A 26,193-nucleotide genomic window follows, 5' to 3' on the forward strand; every position below is an offset into this window, starting at 1 on the left:
ATTGTCCCCAAATTTTTTAAAAGATGGCTGCTCTAAAAGGCTTCATAGATTTCTATACACCGTTCATCAGCAAACATGTTTGAAAATACCATTTAGATATTTATACTAACTTTACAGATGACCCAAATGGATGACAAAAGTCACAACGGTTAAAAGTCAGACTTGTTATTCCTTTATGAACTCAGCCAGATAATGAACTGCTTATTATTACCTTAAATGATGGGTGGGGGCAAAGATAAAATGAGTTGGAAAATGGAATATGTGCTTTGCATTTACCAGCATATGGAGAACTTGCCAGGGATAGGGTTATGTGTACTTTGTATGTGTCGGTGAGAGTATGAGCGCGTGGGTGTGTGTATGTTTTTTTGAAACAGCCTGTAAATATTGTCGCTGTTTAAAACTGGGAAAAGTTGACAGGATTTGTTTGTAACATGTTGCTTTGAAAAGACAGTATTGACAGTGAAGAAACAATGAAATTAAAAAAAAATTCTTCTTGTCCCTTGTTTTATTTTCATGTTCTGTTTTTTATATCAAAGACTTTTAAACAACTACACATGGGTGTTGTATATTTCATTATTCTTTTTCCCTTGAAGAACAATGGTGAAAATGTTCAGGTTAATATACCTTCTCTTCTGTTCCTTGAATAGAAATGACATTATATGTTCTTTTATTGCCGAGCTCCAAATCTGTCATTTATTGCTTTGTATTTTTCAGATGTGCATTTTACTGTACTCATGCTATACTTTAGCTCCTACAGTTATCATTATTCTCATTACATTCATGATCAATTTCAGCATGGCATATCCCTTTCTTTCTAACTTCTCTCCCCACAAAAATTGAGGTTGGTCTTATATAGGATTATAGTAATATTTAGTAACACACACACACACACACACACACACACACACAGAGTCACACAATAGGCTGAAGTAGGGATGGGTTTTGAAATGTTTTACTACCTATTCTGTGGGGCATGGCCTATTTTGTGGGTGTGGCTTGGTGGTCATGTGACTGTGGGCATGGCCAACTTGATGACACTCACCAGGGGATGTCATGAATTGGGTAAAATGTGATGAAACTCACTTAACAACCCTCTTGCTTAGCAACCAAAATTTTGGGCTCAATTGTAGTCATAAGTCAAGGACTATCTCTGTCTTCCTCTGCATGGCAGCCTTGTCCTAGAAAACTTCTTCTCCTTTCTGGCAATTTTCCTCCCTGTTAGAAGCACCAAAATAATCCAGACAATGTAAGGTTTCCTGCTGCAGCATGGAGTTGGACTAGATGACCTCTGAATAGCCTTCTAGGCCTAAATTGCTGTGCTTCTGTCTGTCTTTCTTTCTTTGTTTCTTTCTTTTTCTTTCTTTCTTTCTTTCTAGTTTGTTGTTCAGCTGACCCAGAAATGTTGAATGTCACTTTGCAAACCTCCTTCTGAGCAGCCTTTCAATTTAAAATCCAAAGTTTGCAGCTTTAAGACTTGTGCACTTTAACTCCCAGAATTCCACAGCCAGGCATGCTCAGTTCCAATTTAAAGCAGTAGCATCTGTTTTTATCCTTTGCTGAATCATGTACAGAGAGGAAAGACAAGGCATTTTAGAAATTGTATTGTTGGAACAATGAAAGATGTGAATAATTCTGAAAGAGAAATGAGCTGATGGAAGATGAGAAAGAAGTTTGTGCTAGACAAAGGCCAATATTTTAATAGAGGAACTGATGCCATTTGGCAATACAGTACCTTTTGGCGCACTATGAAGAGGGAAGAATTACATTGTGTGAGAAGTAAAAAAGCAAGATAGAATGGGAAATGTTAGGAGTAGACAACAGTGTCAAAAAAGTATAAACAAAAGGCATGTCGGGTATTATGAATAATACATGTATATAATTAGCCAAGAGCCAAGGTGGCGCAGTGGTTAAATGCAGCACTGCAGGCTACTGCTAGATCAGCAGGTCAGCGGTTCAAATCTCACCGGCTCAGGGTTGACTCAGCCTTCCATCCTTCCGAGGTGGGTAAAATGAGGACCCAGATTGTTGGGAGCAATATGCTGACTCTCTGTAAACCGCTTAGAGAGGCCTGAAAGGCCTATGAAGCGGTATATAAGTCTACTGCTATTGCTATTGCTATTGCTATTATTAGGAGGTGGGGGTGGAAATGAGCGAAGACATGTAAATAATTTGCCATAATAAATATCAAAACTATAACATTCACATTCTTTCATCAGCTAGAATAGGTCATTTTATATTGATGAGGCAGTATCCTGCAAATTTAACAAAATTTTGGGGAATATTTTGAAAATATTTTTTATCACATTCTGATGGGAAAATGTACCTTTTTGGTAAAATAGTTTGATTAAATTGAAAAGTTCATAAAAATATGAGCATATCCAAAAGTCCTATTCTGGGCTATGTTAAAAAGTAAAAAAAAATACTGATGTGGTTATTTAATGGTGATTCTTACTAGGACTGAGCATTTAATTTGATTCGTTTAATCTATAGATTTGTATCAAGCCTTTCTTCTAGGAGCTTACCACAGTATATGTACTAACCCTATATTTTTCTCCTCTGCAATAATTCTGTTGTTGGGGTTAAATAGTCCAAAGTGCCCAGTTAACTTCCATGGCTAAAATAAGCCCTGAACATGGTTCTCCATAATCCCAATCTAGTATCTAAGACAGTGATGGCGAACCTTTTCAGCACCGAGTGCCCAAAATGGACCGTGCGTGCCAGAGCACTGAAAACCTGAAGACCACCTGGTTGGTGCGCATTTGCACGCCGGCCAACTGGTCTTCACGTTTCTGGCGCTCTGGTGTGTAAAAATAGCTGGCCAGTATGCATAGAGCATCTGGTGACGTGCGCGTGCTCACAGAGGGGGCTCTGCATGCCACCTCTGGCACACGTACCATAGGTTCGCCATCACGGATCGAGGAGCTGTATTGGCGCAGTGGTCAGAATGCAATGTCACAAGATAACTATCCACAGCCAGGAGTTCAATCCCCACTAGATAAAGGTTGACTCAGCCTTCCATCCTTCCAAGGTGCTGTAAAGCACTTTGGAATGTATATAGGCTTAAGTGCTATTGCTGTTGCACACTGACACTGGCTTTGGCCACAGCTGTAATCTGTTTTGGAAAAATTCAGGACTGTTCCATGTGGATTAGGACTAGACCTTCACCTTACTGATTTTTTCCTAATTCACAGAGACACAGGACATAGTTGCATTCAGCACAAATGTTAAATCAGAATTCTTTTAGTGGTGTTATCCATATTTGTCTGATTTGCACATAAAATAAACTATAATGGAGGGATGTGCTTGACTTAATCCATAGTTTTTATCACTTAGTCCTGTATGCATGTCATAAGCCTGTGTCTCCTTATGAAATTACTTGGCATTTCCAATATTTCTTTTCACTTAAGGAATATATATATATATATATATATATATATATATATATATATATATATATATATATATATATATATATATATATATATATATATATATATATATATATATATATATATATATATATATATATATATATATATATATATATGATTTTTATTTATTTATCAGCACAAATAAAAAAACACAAATATAAAGGAAAATTGAGTTTTTCTTATTTATAGTTTAAAATTATAGTGGATGGTTTTTACCACAGTCTCTAATTCTTGTGCTTTATAAAAGTACTGAATATGTTACTATATACTTTTGAAGGGACGTGGTGGCTCGATGGCTAAGATGCTGAGCTTATCAATCAGAAAGGTCGGCAGTTCGATGGTTTGAATCTCTAGTGCTGCGTAACGGAGTGAGTTCCTGTTACTTGTCACAGCTTCTGCCAACCTAGCAGTTTGAAAGCACGTAAAAAATTCAAGTAGAAAAATAGGAACCACCTTTGGTGGGAAGGTAACAGCGTTCCGTGCACCTTCGGCATTTAGTCATGCCGGCCACACGATCACGGAGACGTCTTTGGACAGCGCTGGCTCTTCGGCTTTAAAACGGAGATTAGCACCTTCCCCTAGAGGCAGGAATGACTAGCACATATGTACAAGGGGAACCTTTACCTTACCTTATGTACTTTTACCACTGTCCAGCACTTTTTATTAGTTCTTGCTCTCTCAAGGACAAGCCTGATGGCTGAAGACTTTGAAACCCAGTACATGCAATTAAAAAATGCTGGGGTTTGTTTCCCCCTTATTGTCATTCTTGTTATGTTGTGCTTTCTATGATTTTTAATTTTGTAAACCACTTAGAGTCCCCTTGTCCTGAGATGGGCAGCTAACAAATTTAATAATAAAAATACATAAAATAGATTTGATGGCACTCAAGTTAAAAACAAACTTCTTCTGATTTACCAAAATTCTTTAATGGGGAATGGAGGAAGGAATGAAGTTAATGAAGCAGGAACTAGTAGTTCTCATACTACAAAATACCATCATGCCAACAATGATCAGGTGCCTTCTATGGCCATCTAGAGAAGCACCAAGTTGTTCATTGATTTAGAAAGGTGGCAGGAAAAAGATTAGATTTGAAAGCCAGCAGTACAATCTTCTAAAAAGGCTTTGATTTCTTTGTTCTGCAATGGAGAAATCTTCCCAGTGTTTATGGTTTCATTTCTTTTCTATTTGCAATAAAGAGACTAATCTTGCCAAATCCTATGCAGGACGCCTGCCAAGTAAGCCAGTTTCAGAATAAGGTTTTCAGTATCTGCATATCTGATATTTATGACTATACCTGTTTGAAGCCTGCCATCTTGTCTAAGATATATCTGTGATATATACATAGTTTGTACAAATTACCACGCACACGCACGGACACATTTTAAAATAACGGGGGATAAAGAAAAGCAATTTGCACACATTTCAATTTTTTTAGATACTTTTTAATCTGCCTTCATTATTTTTTATAAATAACTCAAGGCAGTAAATATACATCATAGTCCTCCTGTTCCTATTTGAAGCATCCCTACTCACACAAATGATAGCATCTAACTTTATGAATATTTACAGGACTATTTGTATCCTGGAATATTATTTATTTATAAAATGTCTACGCCACCTCTCTCCTAAATGGCTTTGGGCTATTTTGTGAGAGTTGCCCTCAAAATACATACAGTATGCGTATTTTTCCTGGAAATCTCAAAAGAGACTCTTTTTCTATTGAAAACAAAATCCGAACATTTTAATTTAAAACTTATTAGATCTAACTACCGTATTTTTTGGAGTATAAGATGCACCTTTTCCCTTAAAAAAGGAGCTGAAAATCTGGGTGCGTCTTATACACTGAATACAACAATTTTTGCCTCCCGAAACCCTGCTCTCGTCACCAAAACAGCCGTGCATAGCCTCTAGGAAGCTTTTAGAGAGCTCCTGGGGGCTGGGGAGGGTAGAAATGAGCAAAAAACAGCCCGTTTTTTTGCTCAATTTTACCACCCCAGTCCCAGGAGCACTTGTAAGCTTCCTAAAGGCTATCCATTCCCTTTTTAAAAACAAAAACCGGCCCGTTTTTGTGAAAAAATGGGCCATTTTTTGCTCTCCCCCCCCCCGGAGCACTCTGCAAGCCCCCTAAAGGCTATTCATGCCTTTTGGGGGGGGGAACGGGCTCATTTTTGCAAAAAAACAGGTTTTTGGGAGGTTTGCAGAGTGCAAAAACTTTAATTTGCCTCTTCAAAACCTTGGTGCATCTTATACTCTGAAAAACACGGTAGCTCATCATAGGAAAGTTTGATAGTAAACTTCTCCCCACTTCATTTAAATAAAAACTTGTAAGTCTCAAAGCAGAAAATACTTAGCCTTTTAGCTGAAAATTTGGCCTAGGTGGCGCAGTGGTTAGGGTGCAGTACTGCAGGCCACTTTAGCTGACTGTGATCTGCAGTTCAGCGGTTCAAATCTCACCGGCTCAAGGTCGACTCAGCCTTCCATCCTTCCGAGGTGGGTGAAATGAGGACCCGGACTGTGGGGGCAAGTTGCTGACTCAATTTGCTTAAAAAATTTGTAAACTGCTTAGAGAGAGCTGAAAGCCCTATGAAGCGGTATATAAGTCTAATAAATAAATAAGTCGCCTTTAGTTCTGTGGGAGAATTTTTCTTTAAAAATGATAACTTTATTTCCATAACTATCAATGGGAAACACAGAATGGAATTTCCGATTAGGGAGTTTGACTTTAGCCCTAAGCAAATCCAAGATACATTTTGTTCTTTTTTTGCTTTCCAAATCAATTCCTATAGTAGAATGCTTACACGCTACTGCTGTTGCCATGCCTATTAATGAAGGGTTCCCAAGCAAAAAGTACATTTGTTTTACTTTCAAAATAATCCAGTTTTGGATTTTACCCCTTGCATTTTTTTGGTGAACTAACATGATGCAGCCAGCAGATGGCAGCAACAATCCAACACTGTGCTGTAACTGTCACTGTATATTTCCTAGGAGTGAGCCCCATAAAGCCCCATAATTGCACAGTAAAGAGTAGGATTTCACTGTAAAGCTTCAGTTCTTAAAGTAAGCGCAAGCAGGATTCAGGCACAAAGATGAAAGCATTTTAATTCCAGGACGATGGAATCATCTGAAATGGGAGTGTTGTGCTAATGGTGCAGTGGAACGAAGCCATGATGGATATCAACAGTTTAAAGCAAGCTGTGGGAGTCAAAACATCTACAATACCCAATGACCACAAAAGAATCCACAGACATGAGCAAGCCTCCTTGGAAACTCTTATCAGCTGCCTTAAACCAAAATGTCCTTTTATCCAAACTAGTTACGAACTACCAAAGCTCTGGTTTGTATCTTCCCTGAAGCTGAGAAATATGTTCCTATATAAATGAGCCTGAAAGCTGGATGACCGTACAATCCTCTATCTGTATTCTTCTGTTTCTCTAGGGAGGAACTCCCTGACAAGGAAATCAAGAGGATGAATGACTGTCCATCTCCTGAGATAATCTTGCACTGCCCTTCTTTTTGTCTCTGATTGCTTAGAGTGGTTGTTTATAAATAGGCTCTGAACTTCCAGTCTGAAAAATCGCCCTTAATGTTGAATGTTTTGCATTAACATTTTTATCTCTTTTCCTCTCCCAGTGCCAGAACTGTATCTTACTTGTCTCCAATGAAAATATCCAGATGTCTAAAAAGAGTGTGTTATGATATTCTTTGGGTTATACTTTATTATTCTTTAATATAATGCATCTATTTACAGTTAAGCATTCTTAACAGGAGCCATCAAGCTGCAGTAAATCTGCCTTCTTTAAATATAGTCCAATCAGTGTCCAGAGATCTTGGACTCAAGTTCCCAGAATTTCCCAATTATCATGTCCAACAAGAGACTAACAGAGTGCTGTACTTTGGAGCAGCACCAGATTGGGAAATGTGTAGTAGAATATCTTACTCCGCTCAAGGCCACAATTGATGTTATTTTAAACCTTGTAAGTGCCAGTTTTCCTGACTGAAATGAATGGTTCGGAACACACCTCCACTCTACCCCCTTTTATGTGTGTGTTTCCTTCTACCCTTTCCCGTCTCCCAAGCACCCCCCCCCTTCTGCTAATTCCTACATTGTGGTTCCCAAGTTGGTATCAGCCTTTTATGTGGGTGGAGGCAAGAAGTTGTGATGAATCTGATAAGCAAAGAGGAGAACATTTTGCTTCCCACCAACCTGTTATGATGTGTCTTCAAGGCCGCACAATTACTGTTTCAAAAAGTTGCAGACCATAGGTGTCAAACTCGCAGCATCATGTTATCGTCATGTGATGTTTTTTTCCCTTTGCAGAGCTGGGGTGGGCGTGGCCTGTGCATGACGTATCTGGCCCGCAGGCTGCCAGTTTGACACTACTGTTGTAGACAATAATTCCTTACTCAGCTTTTACCATACATGCTTAAAGGGCCAGTTTGTTGAGAAGAGATCTAGGATTTTGGTAAGCCATAGACAGAGTCAAGACTAAATCCAAGTAAAGCTAGTCAAATAATTTCCAGTTCTTTCTCCAGAAGTTGTTATACCACACTTTCCTTTATTCCAATCAGAGGTGGTATTCTGCTGGTTCTGACCGGTTCGCCCGAACCAGTAGCAGAAATTACGGGTGGCCCTGCCCACCTGCCCCGGATCTATGGCATCCCATTTAGGTCCCTTTTTTAAGCAAAGCGCATGCACGGAAGGTGGAGCACATGTGCGCACACTCAGGTTTGCGAACCGGTAGGGAAGGTAAGTGAATAGCACCCCTGTTCCCAATCCAGATGGCTACTAGCCCACACATGAGTTGTAGTCTCATATCATGACAAGGTTGGAAGAGGTTATATGAAGGCCACCTTGTGGCCTGGCCCCAACTACACTAACTATCCCGAGCTCTTTTCCATAATAAAGCTTCATCCTCTTATATTTGATTGAAGACCTACCTAACTTCATATTCCTCATTTCCAACTGAGCATTTCACGCCTAAGCCCAGTGTTTCTGACTGAACGTTTAACACCCAATATTTTGCAAACTGTTTTCTGCAACCCTGAGAGAAGACTTTCTGTCCTCCCCACACATCCTCTGCCTGGTGCAGTTGCCTCCTCCTGCCTAGATTTCTAACTGTCGGATTGTGGGGGCAGAGGAGTTACTCATGCAAAAGTCAGAAGATTGTTTAATCCTGAAATTGCTTCTGCTAAGAGATATCCTGCATTTTGGCAATTCAGTCCTGATGTTTACACATTGAGATAAGTCATATCGGGCTTCTGCAGCTATTAGCTTTGTGAACATCTATGGTTGCTCTAAAATCCGGAAAGATAAGCCATTGAACTAAAAAAAGAAAAGCTCTGGAAAATGTTGTCTTGATAAATCTGACCTGTCACACCCCCCAAGATTTTACGCAACTCCACCCAAGTCAATTTGTGGCTGTGGAAGATTTAAGTTGTTTTTCCTGGTACTATGATATGCTGCTTTGTCACTTCCTTACTTCTCTTGCATTCCCTGATGAAATATAAGATATGAAACCTATGAAATAAATGATAAAAGCTCTTGTAACATGTTAGGAAGAAAATGAAATGTTGCTCTGTTAATCTGGACTCACAGCTGAAGCGAGCAGCAGTTGGTGGTTCTCAGGGGAAAAATAAAGAGAGAACATTTATTTGGTTTTTCCTTGCCTGTCCTGAGGAGACAGCAGGGCTGAAATATCATTTTCCTAAGCTCAGAAATCACAAAGAAATTGTGATCATATTTGGAGAGGAACAAATCCTACCATTGACAACAGGCAGAATTTTGAACATGTGATGAAAGGAGTAAAGGAAATCCTCTCTCTAAGAACCTAGGTGCACTGAGAATAATATTTTCTACTCCAACCCTGATGATAGGATTAGTTTTAGAAGTAGAATTAGTGGAGGAGGGTTGTGACTTGCTGTTTTGTCTTTGGAATATAGTAAAATTACCTTTTGTGATTGCCTCAGGTTCGGAATGTTCAGGACTGAATTCTCTCTTCTAAGCCCTTCTTTCTGCAAACTCCCCTTATCCTTTGACAGCATGATTATAAATATCCCACATTTCTGCTTACATAAGCACCCAAGGCAGTAATCACAAGCCATGCATCAAGATGCAAACCTATAAAGCACAACAATAAAATCTGTGCAATTAAAACCAGGATGAAAATAAGACCAAGTCCTGCTAACGGTTAAGTGCTTGGGGGAAACATTTTAGCTATTTTGCAAAGTCACTGGAGAAAGGCCCCTGTCATCTGGGCCCGCTAAAGGTTGCCTCCTTCTTACAAGACAGCCCAGCTGTCTGGTGGTTAAGGAACATTGCTTTGCTGCATTCCTGTTTTTGTCAAAATAAGTTGCATAACCTTGGCCCTACAGTTGGCTTGAATGGGCAGTTGCCATGAGCTGCTTCCTTGGATGTCACCCAAAAAATGTCATATGTCATTGTAGTCATCTTTACAGTCAGAGGAAATAAAGCCCCCTTTTTATTTCATTCTTAAAATAACTCAACCTGTCCACTACCCTGTAGTTGACTTTTTGAAGTAGAGTCAGTGCTCCTATTTGAAGCAACTAAATGCTTGAGGCCAAGACTGTTCCTGGCTATGATTTTTGCTCTTCCAGTAAGGCTTCCCTCAGAAATCCAAATATCTACTCCCTCACAAGATTTACAGTTTACTATCCACAGAGGTGTCACAGGTTAAAGTTAAAAACAAACCAAGATAGTGGCCAGGACAGTGCAATTGAACCATCTGGGTTTTTGGGTGTGTTGTGTGCAACCTGTATAAAAAAAACCACAGCTTTGATCATATCATCTTGGCCAACATTTTGGTTTTTTTGACCATATACTACAGACATCCCTGGCTATGTATTAAGCCTCTCTTGACAACCTTAAGTGTGTATTTGAAAAGTAAAATGGGCAACACCTGGTTGACTAATCATTATCCTCGATTTGCAGAAATCCAACTTCATGTCTGGAACATAGAAAAATAGGATCTTGTGTAAGTTATTTTACCCTTCTTAAAATCAGGTCAATATGTTCATCTAACAGTTGTTAAGTGGTGTATAAAAGATAGATAGATAGATAGATAGATAGATAGATAGATAGATAGATAGATAGATAGATAGATAGATAGATGATAGATAGATAGATAGATAGATAGATAGATAGATAGATAGATAGATAGATAGATAGATAGAAGGATAGATAGATCAGAATAGGCTTGTCTACAGAGTAAAAGAAGATCAAGATGGAGACCACAACAGTGTGAGCGGGAAAAAGTACAGGTTTGATCTGTATCTCTGGAGATTCTCAGTCACCCAGATCATGGTTGTCCCAAAGGAATGAAACATGTTCAAAGAAAAACCGGAAAGTCCAGTTGCCTCTTGAAAAAGCACCTTTGGTACAGGTTTGATCACACTGTTATGTTCACCATCTTGACTTTTTAACCCATACGTTGCAGACACCACTGGCCAGAAGCATAAATAGAATCACCAAACAGGGCAAAAGGAACCAATTTCACTTATTTGCTACACTAACAACAACAACAACAAAAAGCAGTAATCATGTGTCTCTTTTAAAATATAATGAAACATAGCACTAACACAAATTTACTAGAAAATCAGCGAGTAAGATACTTGAGGGTCTAATTCATTTCCAGCCTCAAAATAGCAAAGGAATTTTTCAGAATGAAAAGTATTTCCAAACAGGTTAAAGCTAATCAAATAATACTGGGGTTGATTATGTATCCTCAAGGGTAATGTCCAGGGGTGGGTTGCTAATCCCGTTTCAACCGGTTCGGTTGGAACGGGGCCGGCGGCATCCTCGTGCACGTGCGCAGTTCACACATGCGTCTTAGCGCCTGCGTGATGCTCCAGCTGCTCGCGGAGAATCGCGCAGGCGCTGTATGTGCCATGCCCCTGCGTAGAAGCGCAGAAGCCTTCAAAGACCGGTAAGGAGCCCGGGCGGGCGGGTGGGCCCTTCGCCGTTCCCGGAAGTTACTTACTTCGGGTTCGCCGACCAACCGGTTCGCGGGGACCGCCGCGAACCAGTTGAAACCCTCCCCTGGTAATGTCACATGAAGAGAAAACCTTTACTTTTACCTTTAGCTTAATGTTTCTCAACCCCTGCAACTTTAAGGTGTTTGGTTTTCAACCCCACCCATACTAACTGCTGAAGTTCACATCTTAAGTTTGCTGAGGTTGAAATACACTGCTGTAGTTGATCAACTGCAAGTAAGTGCAGACTTTGGTGTGAATATGTTTACATATGTTCTTTGTTCAGAATCGGACTTTGATGTGCATAAATGTGCATAAATACTTGTATTTATGAGGAAGCTTGTATTTATCAGATTCAGGCTTATGGTTACATGCCACAGTCAGCTAGAGGACACATAATCAGGTCAATGATTGATCTTGATTAAATCTAGTCAATATTGTTTGACCAAATTTAAATAACACAGCTTTGGAACATAATGCACTCTGGAAAATTACATGTTTTTCAGGCTCAGCTACAGTTTTGCTGTCTGTATAATTTTGTGCTGATGAACCACCAAACACCCCCCCCTTCAATTTGTACTCAATGAACAAACAAGCAGACATAACTGATTTGCATCTATCTATATCAATATTAAAGTGAGTAAGTCATTGTGATAGTGTTGAGAATGTTAAAAATATGCTTTATTTTAATAAATGTAATGATATATTTGGGGACATGGTGGTTCAGTGGCTAAGATGCTGAGCTTGTCGATCAGAAAGGTTGATAGTTCGGTGGTTTGAATCCTTAGCACCGTGTAACGGAGTGAGCTCCTATTACTTGTCCCAGCTTCTGCCAACCTAGCAGTTTGAAAGCATGTAAAAATGCAAGTAGAAAAATAGGGACCACCTTTGGTGGGAAGGTAACAGTGTTCCGTGTGCCTTCGGCATTTAGTCATGCTGGCCACATGACCACAGTGACGTCTTCGGACAGCGCTGACTCTTTGGCTTTGAAACGGAGATGAGCACCACCCCCTAGAGGCAGGAATGACTAGCACATACATGCAAGGGGAATTACCTTTACCTAATGATATATTAAAATCAGGGAGTTAGTGTTTGTTAGCATTTTTGCAAACAAATATTGTTTAACAGGAATACGTTCTCGAGAATCACTTGATACGTTGCATCACATTTAATTTCTTTAACGACATCTCTACACCAACTTGGTACTTTATTTCTGTTTTAGGCTTGCTGTTATTCTTTTCTTTTCTTAAAAAAACTCTTGATATATATGGAGGTACAAATAATTTGTAGAGATGGTGGGCTCTCTTCACTGTATGTGCTCAGTTAACATCTAGGCAGCCATCTGTCTGAAATGCTTTCATCTGGATTCCTATACTGCACAGAATGTTTTACTCTCAGTTACCTATGTGGCTCCTATAATGTTACCGTGAGCCGACAAATGCGCGCATGACAAAAGCGCGCTGCGAAACCACGGCGTGAAAACCGAGACGTCATTAACGCGCCAACAACAGCACGCCGACAGAAGCGCGATTTAAGTTAAGGTAAGGGTTAGGTTCAGGGTTAGGTTCAGGGTTAGGGTTAGGTTTAGGGTTAGGTTTAGAGTGCACTTCTGTCAGCGCGCTGTTGTCGGCGCACTTCTGTGCTCATTCGTTGGCGCGATTTAGAACTTACGGTTGTCTCGCTGCGGTTTCATCGGGTGTGCTTTTTCGAGCGTGCATTTGTTGGTGAACCTAATGTTACGTCTTTATCAAACTGCCCCTAACCGAAGCACTGGGTTTTAAATACAAAGAGCTTTTACAAAGTTGGATTGCATTGGAAGGATGAGGAGATAACACTAAAAAATTAAATTGTTAATTAATTTATATTATTAATTTACATTAATAAATTGTCCATAAACTTTAATCCTCAGGATAGTAGATTTTTGCTTTTAGTGTAGGATCTACTCAGTTCCTCAACTCTTTAATCTTTATTTTTATTTTCATTTGGATGCCAACCAAAATAAATGCAAAAATAACTACATAATCATAAAATGACAATCCAACAACAAAGCAAACATAAAATATTAGCAACAGGGGGTTCTCTTTAATGTACCAATACCTGTGTCTTAATTTTAAACCTGCAAGAAATCCTCAAATATTTTGAAGCATATCATAAAGTCAGTGAGGCGCACATATAAAGCTATGTTGTTACACTGAGATGCCTGACCAATATGCCAGGTGTTTTTTTAATTATAATTTCAAAACCTGCTGTTAACAGTTAATTATTGCTGGTTTTGCCCCCCTTTTCTCTTTACCTGCATTTTTACTATAGGTCAAGCACACAGATTACAGTGCAAAGCAAATTAAGCCTGTTAGATAAGCTCTCTGTTGGGAGAGCGAGTACTTTCAGAGAAGCATTGTGAGAGTTGTGTTGGAGAACACACAAACCAGCATACAGAGACATTGCAATAGGCTTTTACTTTCATAGAAATAGAGGTATCAGAGTCCATCAAACAGTCCAAGTCATACACGGATAAGACAGTCAGTCATCAACGTCTTTCAGTTAAGGGATAATCCAAATAAGTAATCCAAGTATCATTTAATCAATTCAGTATTCAAAGTTTGCTAACAGTTGCAAAACATACAATAGCTCAGGGCACTTACTAACAGTCAGCTTCCAAAACACTCAAATCAGATCAGCCCAGCATCTAACAAACAGAGAGCTAACAGTCATTCTGGCTCCCTCTTATGGCCAATTGAGGAAAACAGCAACCAATCACATTTTACAGTATGATTTAAAGAAACAGGTACAGCATTGTTATATGATTTATATATTGCCAACCCAACCATTAGATTATATTCCTAACAAAGCATACGAATATATGCTGACATTCTCTGTTGGAACAAGATTGGGAAAGGACTTCCAAACAAACATGTTTCTAATTACCCTTTGTAAGAATTATTTGTCCTTACTGAGTAACAAGAAAAATGCCCCAAAATTCAGCAGCTGTTGAGATTTGTAGATACCATCTCATCACAGGATTCAAATTCATGCTGGAAAATTAGGATGACAATGGATATCATAGACACTTGGCACCTTTTGATATTTCATATAGAGGCATTGCGGCATAGAAAGAGCGCAGAGAAGAGCAACAAAGATAACAAGGTGTCTGGAGACTAAGTCATACAATGAATGGCTAAGGGAAATGGGTATCACGAATGAAGGCAAATAGATGTGTCTCAAGATAATATTGCAGGATCCAATCTGGGTTAGAGTTAGGATTAGGCATGAGGTTATAGAGAAGTTCCTGAAGATGGACTCCAGCATGAGTCCAAAAGCTCAGAAGTCAAAACCTTTGGTCCTGGTGACCTAACCAGATTGGTTCTTGTAATTCAATGTGTTTAGCCTAGTGAAGAGAAGACTCAAAGGAAACATGATAGCATTCATTGGTAAGAATATTAAAGCATTGATTTTACAATAGATGAAATAATGGAACACATTAGGAACTTTTGATAAGATCATCTCTGTTTAACAGCCTGCACAAACTTTCTAACCTCTATATTGATATCTCCTTGTTTAAATGAATTTATATTCATTTATATGTGAATCAAACCAAAGTGATTTTCCCATCAAGAGGATTCTAAATTTTTTCCATGTGCTGAAGCAGAAACAAGACAGTACCATAAATAATGTGTAAAATCTTCTATAAGATTTCTCCTCTTATTTCAATGCCTTTTAATTAATTATATTATTAGTTATATTTCTTGCTGTATACCTTACATAACTTATGTACTCCCCAAAACAGTGGTGGTTCCGGCCAGTATGGGTGTATGGGTAGCTGCTGGGAGCAGCAGCCACCGTACTGGAACGGTGCTTTGGAGGGCCCACCCACATTCCTTACCTGTATTTAAGCCAACTGGGCAATTTGCGCACGCATGCACAGCATATGGTGCCTGCGTGACGCTCCGCCGAGTAGCTGGAGTGTTGCAGGGCAGTGAGTGCGCACGCATGTGCAGCGCGTGTACCCATGGTGGACACCCGGCCCCATCACAGCATACCACTTGCAACGGGATCCGGAACCCACTACTGCCTCAAAAGTCTATACACTCACAAGATAACCTTACAATTTGCTAAGTATATAACCCTTAACATCTGACTAGAACTGGATATGGAATTAGACTGTTGTCAAAGATCACCAAAGTGTTTATTTAGTGTTTCTTTATAAATTATTATTTTTCAACAAACAAAAAAAATGAAGACATAAAACACATACAACCTTCTTCCATTTCAAATGGCGTGTCGTTTGGTTACAAGATTTTGTGCGTCCTTCCCATGATCACCACTTACAATTATATATTGAATCACAAATTATTCATTAGATAAACACGAGTACATTATTATCATTATGTATCAATTATCCAACTGTAATTATTATTCCTTAATTTTAAACAAGTTATTCTAAGTATTGAATTCATACACACAACATCATTTTGCATCAATAGTTCAACTCCAATTATTATTTTTACATTTTAAACAGAATATTCTATATCATTCCATTACATCGTTCTAATCTGTTTAAAATGCTAAACCCTTAAAGTATTGCATATATCATTCTATTATTCTTAAAATGTAAAAAGTTCTCCAACATTTTCCATTACCATGATTATTTATCTAATCGTTGATAGAACAAGTCCCAAACCTTGTAAAATTGTTCATCTTCTTGTTCTCTAATTTCAAATGTCAATTTACTCATTTCTGCACATTCCATTATTTTTTGAATAGTTTCCTCCTGCGTTGGTATTTTCTCATTTTTCCAATTTTTTGCAAATACGATTCTAGCTGCTGTTAAAACATTTACAATCAAATATTTCAAATCTCTATTATATATTTCTGGTACAACCCCCCCCCCCAAAATCTGTGGTTTAAGTCTATATGTTTTTGTGTCTTTTTCTCCAACCACGTGTGGATCTTAGTCCAATATCTTTTAGCTTCTGCGCAATAGTTAGTGTTTTATGCTCTCCTCCAAACACCCTTTGTGTATGTACAGCTTGTTTTCTATATGAAGACAAAGTTTGTATCACTCCACACTGACATAGACTCCAATTTACCTATATTGAAAAAGTCAAAGGGTTTAAATGCCTTTGAATAATCTGCTCATCTACATCATGGAAAAACAAAGACATTGCTGAGCACAAAGGATATCTAATGCAATAATTCATTTTGCTAGTTGCAAAGGAAATGATTTTGTGGCTGCCACATTTATGTTTTCAAGGCCAAGGTGTTCAGCTTTTTGCTTTATAATATATAGTTGTGAATATGATAAATGTCTAAGAGCTCTTGAAAGACTTCACCCCAAATACAGCGTATAAAGATGATCTTGTTATCTGTTATACCTGGAGATTCTTCTCCAGACTCATATTAGAATTGGCTAAAATTATGTATTTCAGAAGACTGACCTCTTAATTCATAGTTTTGCCCCTTCCTGGAAGAATGATGTTAATTTTGACTTAAGTTAAGCCTTTCAGCTTTGCTCCAGCATGAATTTTAGCCATAAAACAGCATATTCTTCATAACAATTTCCAGAAAGATCAAAGTTTTTTTCTTCTATTACTGCAGAGATGATTGATAGAGAAGACCTTGCCCTCCAGTCAAGCATCTGACCTTTCTTGCATCTTTCTTGCACTGGAGAGTGTTTTTTTAAGCGATATAATTTCCTAACATCTAGGAGTCTTGTGTGAAGTACAGTAATATGCCCTAGCTCCAAAGGATCAACTGAATCAGCTTCCCATAGTTTCTGCTGCAGGTCCTCAACTAATAATGCTTTTACTCATCAGAGCCAAACATATGAAGAAAACATTTTCCCCCTATTAGTGGATTCATTTATAACAGGGGTGTCAAACTCAAGGTCTGTGGGGTGCTTAGATCTGGCCCACGGGACCACTCTGGAAACAGTGAAGGACAGCCCCATAGTGCCTCTGCCAGCGAAAACAGACTCCCAATCTCTGTTTTTGGCTGGGATGGCCTCCTGCAACCCTCTGCCAGCAAAAACAGAGCTCAGGAGGGTCGCAAGCTTCATTTTTGCTGGCAGATGGTTGCAGGAGGCCGTCCCAGTTGAAAACGGAGATCAGGAGCCCTGTTTGTTTGTTTGTTTGTTTATTGGATTTATATGCCGCTCTTCTCCGAAAGGATTCAGGGCGGCGTAGAACATTAAAAAAAACACATATTACAAAAGTTAAAAAGGAAATTAGGTAAGAGTATCCAAAAACAAACCCAATTAATATTAACCACAACATTTTAAAAATTAGATTAAAATTAACAATTAAATCAATCATGTATTTTATTTTGTTCAGGCCAGGCCAGCTTGCTGGAAAAGCCAACTTTTTAGGGCGCGTCGTAATGACTGGAGGTCGGGGATTATGCGAAGCTCCAGAGGCAGGTCATTCCAGAGAGAAGGCGCTCGCACAGAGAAGGCTCTCCCCCTGGGGATCGCTAGCTGACACTGTCTGGCTGACGGCACCCTGAGGAGGCCAACTCTGTGGGATCGTACTGGACAGTAGGTGGTCTCACAGGTACCCTGGTCCTAAGCCATGGAGCGCTTTAAAGGTCATAATTAGTACCTTGAATCGCACCTGGAAAACAACCGGCAACCAGTGCAGGCCGCCTAAGAGGGGTATAACATGGGAGCAGCTAGATACTCCCATGATAACCCGTGCGGCTGCATTCTGGACCAGCCGAAGCCTCCGGGTGCTCTTCAAGGGCAGCTCCACGTAGAGAGTGTTGCAGTAGTCCAGGCGAGAAAGGACGAGGGCATGAGTGACTGTGCACAGAGCATCCCGATCCAGAAAGGGGCTCAACTGACGTACCAGGCGAACCGGGTAAAAGGTCCCCCTGATCACAGCTGTCAGGTGTTCTTCTAAACTAAGCCGTGTATCTAGGAGGACTCCCAGATTGCAGGCGCTCTCTGAGGGGGCTAAAATTTCTCTCCCTATCATCAAAGATGGAACAAGATGCACAAATCGGGATGACAGAAACCAAAGCCACTCAGTCTTGGAGGGATTGAGCTTGAGCCTGTTCCTCCCCATCCAGATCCGCACAGCCTCCAGACATTGGGACATCACATCGAGGGCATCATTTGGGTGGTTTGGGGTGGAGATGAAAAGTTGGGTATCATCAGCATATTGATGATACCGTACCCCAAAACCACGGATGATCTCGCCCAGCGGTTTCATATATATGTTGAACAGCAGGGGTGAGAGAACTGACCCCTGGGGCATCCCACAAGTGATCCCGCCCTATCCCAGGCTTCCACTAGGGCTTCGGTCGAGTTGTGAGCAAGGGATTCAGGAAAAGTCCCAAGCTCCATCAGGAACCTTTCAGGGTCCATCAGGTCGGTTCCGCCTCCCTGCGGCGAGAGATAGCAGTATGGAAGTCAAGCCTGATGAGGAAATGATCAGACCATGACAAGGGTTGGATAGAAATATCCCCTAAATCTAGATCATTCATCCACTTCCCAAAGACAAAAATCAGGTTGAGCGTGTGTCCCCTATTATGGGTGGGGTCTTGAATTAACTGAGTTAGGTCCATAGCCATCATGAAAGCCATGAACTCCCGAGCTGACTCGGATGTCTTGCCAATGGAAGGCAGATTGAAATCCCCCAGGATCATAAGCCTGGGGAAATCAACCGCCAATCCAGCTAACATATTCAGCAGCTCTGGCAGGGTCGATGAAACGTAGCAGGGAGACAGGTATGTAACAAAAAGGCCCACCTGAACTCCAATGCCCCATTTCACAAAAAGGGACTTACACCCACCTATCTGAGGCACAGTGACCACCTGAGGTCCAAGACTTTCCCTAATAACCACCGCCACCCCCCCCCACCCCTGCCCTGGGCTCTCAGCTGGTGAAACGCCCAGAAGCCTGGTGGGCATAATTCACTAAGGAGAACACCCCCCTCATGGCCCAACCAGGTCTCCGTAATGCACGCCAGGTCCGCTCTACCCTCTTGTATGAGGTCGTAAATGAGGGGAGCCTTATGTACCACAGACCTGGCATTAAGCGACACCAGCGGGAGTGCACCTGTAATCCTGAGCACCCAGAGGTGCAAGAAGTGCAATGAGGGTCAGAACGCGTGATCGCTCTTAAACAGCGAACCCGCGTCCCCCGAACATAATTTGGCCCTCGGCCCCAACCATATCTGCCTCTCCTACAAACCGTAGAGATGGTGAACCCCCCCAATGGAATGGCTTAATGTCTCCCCCAGAATCCCAACCCTTCCCAGCACTCCCGACCCGCGCCTATTAGTTAGCTCTGGCCTGTGCCCTGGCAGACTCCCCCCCCAAGCCTGTATGAGCCATCCAAATCAACCCTCTCCCTTAAAATTTGATTTAAAAACCCCTGTAAGAAACCCCTAAGAAGTCTCTTCTTTGCATGCCACCTCTCAGGATCCCAAGATCCGTCATTAAGGAAGTGTCTTGATAAGCAAGAAGGCCATCCCCAGGAAAGGGAGAGTTCCCGAAGGAAGTAAAGTTCTGTCGCAGTATTTTTCACTGGCAGAGCGCTCAGGGCACCACAGGTGCTCCCGACAAGAGTGGCGTCAAGCTGGCCACACTCACCCTGCCCATACCTACCTGCCCCCCCCCCCAAGGTCAAACGCAACCCTGATGCGGCCCTCAATGAAATCGAGTTTGACACCCCTGATTTGTAACATGGGTGTCAAACTTCCAGGGTCATGTTGTCATCACATGATGTATTGTGACAATTTTCCCCTTCGTGGAGCCAGGGAGGTCACTTGCATGTGGCGCATCCAGCCTAGGGGCCGCCAGTTTGATACCCCTGATTTATAAGAACAGCCCATTCTACTCAGTACTGATTATACAAGGGAGACATGGCAATTGATAATTGGGTAGTTAGATTTTCATTTTTAAGAGCTTCATGTTTGCTCTCTTAACTTTTGTGTGGTTGTGCTGTTCTGCTGTTTGGTCTCTAGTGGTAGGCAAACTTACAAACAAATTAATGAAAACTCCCTGGCTTGCCTGTATTATTAGGCTTTAAGAAGTGAAGTGCATTCCAAAAAAATCTGACCAAATGGGGTCCTAGACTCATCTATAGATTGAAGTACTGAAATTGTAAAGACCAAGTTAAGGTCCATTTCTTCCTCAACCTGTCCATCCAACATGTCATAGTGAGCTGTTGAGGGTTTTATAGAATATTTAGTTGAGCCATATCCCAGAAATTCCCAAACTGCTCAGAAAAAGTCAGCCCTATCAGAAAATCAGAAATTGAGGAAGGCTCAAACTACATTTTATTATATTATTGCAGAGGTGGGTTCCTACCAGTTCGCACCTATTCGGTAGAACCGGTTCGTCAAATCTACCGAACTGGTTAGAAGAGGTTCCACCAGTGGACCCGGAAAGCAGGCCACACCTACAGAAGAGGTTCCAATTTTTTTGAAACCCACCACTGGTCCTTGGATATGATTATTCTACACTATCATGCTCATATTTATAAAACTCAGTGCCTCTGTGAAAGGTAAGGATGACTACTGTGTTTGTGGTGCAATCAGAACATTGCGTGTGTTGAAGTTGTTTTAACGCAAACCCAAGATGTCTTTTAAAAAACAAGTTTACATCATATTCTTATGCATACCAGTGCTGTGTGTGAGGTAATTTAAGGTGGTTCTGACAAGTGTCGTCAGCATCTTCATATCCGGTCACATGGGTGGCAAGCCACTCCCATCCGGTCACATGGGTGGCAAGCCACTCCCACAAAGGAGGCCACACCCACAGAGTAGGTTCGAACAATTTTTGAAACCCACCACTGTATTATTGGCTATATGAACAGAACCTTGCAAGCCTGATTGTGCTTTGCCTACTTCCCACCTTCTTCTACTCAAGTGAATCAGGGAGGCTTGTGTATATTATCTTGTTTTGTAAGTCTTAGAGAATGTTTCAGCTCCCTTCACTTATCTTCAGTCAGAACTGAAGACGTTTCTTGGATGAGAAATGAAAGTCTTCAAAAAAAGAAGTCTAGTTGCCTTTTAGGGGAAAAAAGTACCTTTGGGGTGGTCCTTTTGCTTATGTGTCATTTTGCATATTTCTGTCAAGGACTCCTCTGCTTTGTGACTGTGGGAAAGAGGCCATGTAGGGTCAGCAATAAACTCTTAGTGGGGTTTGATTAAGTTTGACAGGATTGGAAAGGTTTTTTTGGCTCCACCTGTGTTCTCATCATCTCTTGACTTGCTTCATTGCCTTCAGCTGAGATGGTTACCAAGGAGCTGAGTGGGCTGTGCACCAAGAAAGATATCTGTGCAGACTTCCAGAGGAAGAAATGGCAGACTGAAGATGGCTCTGTGAAAAGCCAAGCAGATACCATGGCAAAGAACAAAGAACCAATGAGTAGATTGGTTCTCTCGACCTGTCAGATCAAAGAGAGGATGGAAGGATTACCTACATGTCAGTGGAGGGCCAGATCTAAGCACCCCACAGGCCTTCAATCCTTAATAAAATAAAAATTTAACCAGAAGCTTGGGGACATTTAAAAATTGGGGGGGGGGAAACAGCGGGGAAAAAAAACAATTAAGACTTTCATTTTAGAAAGTTAGAAACAGATTGAAGATAAATCTGAAATGTTTTGGAATTAATTATGAAAAATCCTTTCTGTGGGAAAGTTGACTTTTTCTACAACAAAAAGGAGGTAATTTTATAAATTGCATTTTTAAATTGCAATGCAGTTCTCCAGCGATGTCTGGAGAATCACACTGAGGTGGTATGTTATCTGTATTTCGTCCTGAGTTCCTTGGAGAAAATACCAGAAGTCGTATTCAGCAGGTTCTGACCAGTTTGGGAGAACCGGTAGCGGACATTTTGAGTAGTTTGGAAAACGATAAATACCACCTCTGACTGGCCCCGCCCCCATCTATTCTCTGCCTCCCGAGTCCCAGCTGATCAGGAGGAAATGGGGATTTTGCAGTAACCTTTCCCCTGGAGTGGGGAAGGAATGGAGATTTTACAGTATCCTTCCCCTGCCACGCTCACCAAGCCACGCCCACAAGCCACGCCCACCAAGCCATTATATATAAAAGTTCCAAGATAGATTTTCATCCCATGAAATGATAATATGAATCAAATATGAAATAACCTCCCTTATAAATATTAATTAATATCCATGGGTCTTTCCTTAAGAAGAAAGTTTTCTTGAAGATTTATCGTAAACAGCCTAAAAAATACAGGAGCAAAGAGTTCTTGAACAGAACGGAGGTTCCAGAGCTCAAAAGTTAAAAAGGACTGCTCCTCCTTTCAAGATGGCTGCTGCTCAGTTTCTTTTTTTATCTTACTGGTGATCTACTGATTTCACTGCTAAAGCTGGTTCTTTGGCAATGTTGCTCCCTGGTTTTGAATGGGAGCACTTAGGAGTGACACAATATAACTTTTGGACAATCGTGAACCCAGTGGGGAAGGAGGGGGATCTTGACGATTCCAATTCCCTCTGGAAATGATTGAAAAGTCCCTGGGAATATCCACTTTCCTGTCAAGCAGTTTTGTTTCGTAAGCATGCCGGAATTTTAACTTTCACTTTTTTTTACTTATGATTTTATTTTGCTTTTAAAAGTTGATCAGTGGTTGCATGCTGATTTATTTCAACCCCTTCCTGGACTCTAATTGCTTTTTCTCTTTTTTCCTTCTGATATATGTTGTTCTGGATAACTCTATATGGAAAGCACGGCAACATTAGGAATGGTGGTGAAGAGACATTAGACTTTGACCACTGGATTCTGTAGTTTTTGAATATGCAAAATACCTGAAGTTTATTTCTATTGAATCTTTCTTATAATTTTGGATTGAAATATAGAGGAAAATTGTTTTTTCCCCTCCCCTTTGCTTCCTGATTAAGTTCTACGGATTAAAATGGCTGAACAGGGTTTGAAATCTAAAAAAGAAGGGTGGAAAATATGCAGCTTCTTATCTGCTTTGCTCTTACATAAATTTGATCAAACTTTAATAATTCTTCAAAGAATGTTACAACCTGGTGCTTTATCTTTGGATAAAGGACTTTGATCCGTTTCCAAATCAGAGATAGCCTCATGGCTGAAGAACCAGCAAAGTAGATTTCATTTGTTGTTCAGAAGTTTAAGTTTAAATCTGTATTCGTCTCCAATATTACGGCCTCAGCTGAAAGAGAGGGAGACAAATTCCTTTCCTCTATGAAGACGGAGGGAGACTGGATGGATTTATTGCAACTTGTAAAGGAAGTTAGCAACCCACCCCTCTACTAGAAAAACGAAATATCCTAGGAAATATTAAAAAGGCAGAATATTATATTTGCCAGGTTTCCGAAAGATGCCCTAATTAATTCATGAGCTTTATGAGTTGACAATATTTCCCTGGATGAATTTAGGAAGTTAGCACCCAGCCCTCTCCTAGAAAAATGAAATATCCTGTGAAATATTGAAAAGGCAGAACATATTTTCCTGGATTAGAAACGGAGAAACATGTTTTTAGGCAGGAAACAGACTCACTCTTAATAGCCCCCCCTCTCATATTTGTCAATGGGCCATTAAGGCCTGAGTCTGTCTATTCTACATAACAAAGATCTACCCTGAAAGGGCAGAGCCATTTCATTGCCTTCATTGCACCACCCACCAAGTTTCAACCAAACTTAGCACACAACCTACAAAACTAGCTATGACCTCTGACAGCAACCAATCAGGATACTCTTCCTGTGCCCCAGGACGTTCAAAGCCCAGAGAGGGCATAAGACTCAGGGACTCTCAGCATCTCTTCCCTTTTCACCCAGGAGCTCCAAGGCAATAAATAGCAATAGCAATAGCAGTTAGACTTATATACCGCTTCATAGGGCTTTCAGCCCTCTCTAAGCGGTTTACAGAGTCAGCATATCGCCCCCACAGTCTGGGTCCTCATTTCACCCACCTCGAAAGGATGGAAGGCTGAGTCAACCTTGAGCCGGTGAGATTAGAACCACTGAACTGCGGATAACAGTCAGCTGAAGTGGCCTGCAGTACTGCACCCTAACCACTGCGCCACCTCGGCTCATATTTCCAAGCAGTCTCCGTGTTTCCAGTCTCCTTCTTCCCACTTGGAACCCAGATGGACATTTCTTCCAACACTTGTAACTAGTTCTGCTTGCACTCTGACTGGAAAATAGACATTCTGGGGACTGAATTTACTAAATTTAATTAAACAATTGACAAAGAGGGTATTAAGAAACAAACATGGATTTTTGACCAAGGACGATTTATTTATAACTTTTGGGATGATCCAGGATAGTTAAGATGCCGTGGTAAATTTTCTCTCAGTGGATTAAACTAATAGCTTGTTAATAGAGAGATTTGAAACTTTAATTTTCTTCTGTTTTACTATTATTGTTTTCCTGCTAACTGCTTTCTACTGACTAACTAACTACTGTCCCTAGTGTAACATATAGAAGACAGGTCAACAAGTTGCTAATAGATTTAGTAGTTTAAAATTTTTGGGAGGTCCTGCTTTACAAGGGGTGGGAATTATGGTAATTGCAAGTAATATATTCAACTAAAGGGGATAAGATGTCTATAAGAGCCGAGGTGGCGCAGTGGTTAAATGCAGCACTGCAGGCTACTTCAGCTGACTGCAGTTCTGCAGTTCGGCTGTTCAAATCTCACCGGCTCAGGGTTGACTCAGCCTTCCATCCTTCCGAAGTGGGTAAAATGAGGACCCGGATTGTTGTTGGGGGCAATATGCTGACTCTGTAAACTGCTTAGAGAGAGCTGAAAGCCCCATGAAGCGGTATATAACTGCTATTGCTATATAATGTGTTGTTGTTTTTTGATGCACCCTTTTTTAATGTTCTGACTTTTGTGGTTGTTTTTTTCCTTTTATGTCTTCTTGGATTTTTATTGAGTTTCATATTTTATATTTTAATTTTGTTCTGAATAAAAAAATATTTTAAAAGTTGAAAAGGACTCTCAATATGTTTTTTATCAAAGACCTGTACAATGGCTTATGGGGAAAAAAGAATGAGTCTGTGCATGCAAACTCATCCATTTTGCAGAGTCAAAAGCCAAGTATCTGGCAAACCCAAAATCTTGCAATTTAACTTTTCTTCTTTATGTGCAATGTCATTTCAGAAACCTTACAGTGAAATAACACAATCTATCAAATGGCTGAAATATTCTTCCATACTTCCACTTTGCACTGTGAAAAAGCTCCAGTTTTCCATATGTTTAACCAACTGACTTCTTTGCTCTGCTTTCATTGTTTTGTTTCAATGTTTAAGTGTTCCCTGCCTTTAGTGGCTCTTAAAAACTTTCTTATTGCTGAGCAGCAAACCCCTGAATGGGGTAAATAGAATTACTTTTCCAGTCTGTTTTAATTAGAGATAGTCCTTCCTTGTTGACTGCATCCTTTAACAACTTTTTGAAGGTAAGGGTAAAGATAAAGGTTCCCCTCGCACATATGTGCTAGTTGTTCCTGACTCTAGGGGGTGGTGCTCATCTCCATTTCAAAGCCGAAGAACCAGCGCTGTCCAAAGACATCTCTGTGGTCATGTGGCTAGCATGACTAAATGCCAAAGGCACACGGAACACTGTTATCTTCCCACCATAGTGGTCTCTACTTTTCTACTTGTCTTTTTACATGCTTTCAAACTGCTAGGTTGGCAGAAGCTGGGACAAGTAACTGGAGCTTACTCTGTTACACGGCACTAGGGATTCGAACCGCTGAACTGCCGACCTTCTGATCAACAAGCTCAGCGTCTTAGCCACTGAGCCACCGTGTCCCTCTGTTTGAAGTTACGATGATG

The sequence above is a fragment of the Thamnophis sirtalis genome, unplaced genomic scaffold, assembly GCF_051295495.1.
Source record: "Thamnophis sirtalis isolate CommonGarterSnake01/CBP01778 unplaced genomic scaffold, rThaSir2_p1.2 scaffold_1, whole genome shotgun sequence".
Lineage (NCBI taxonomy): Eukaryota > Metazoa > Chordata > Lepidosauria > Squamata > Natricidae > Thamnophis > Thamnophis sirtalis.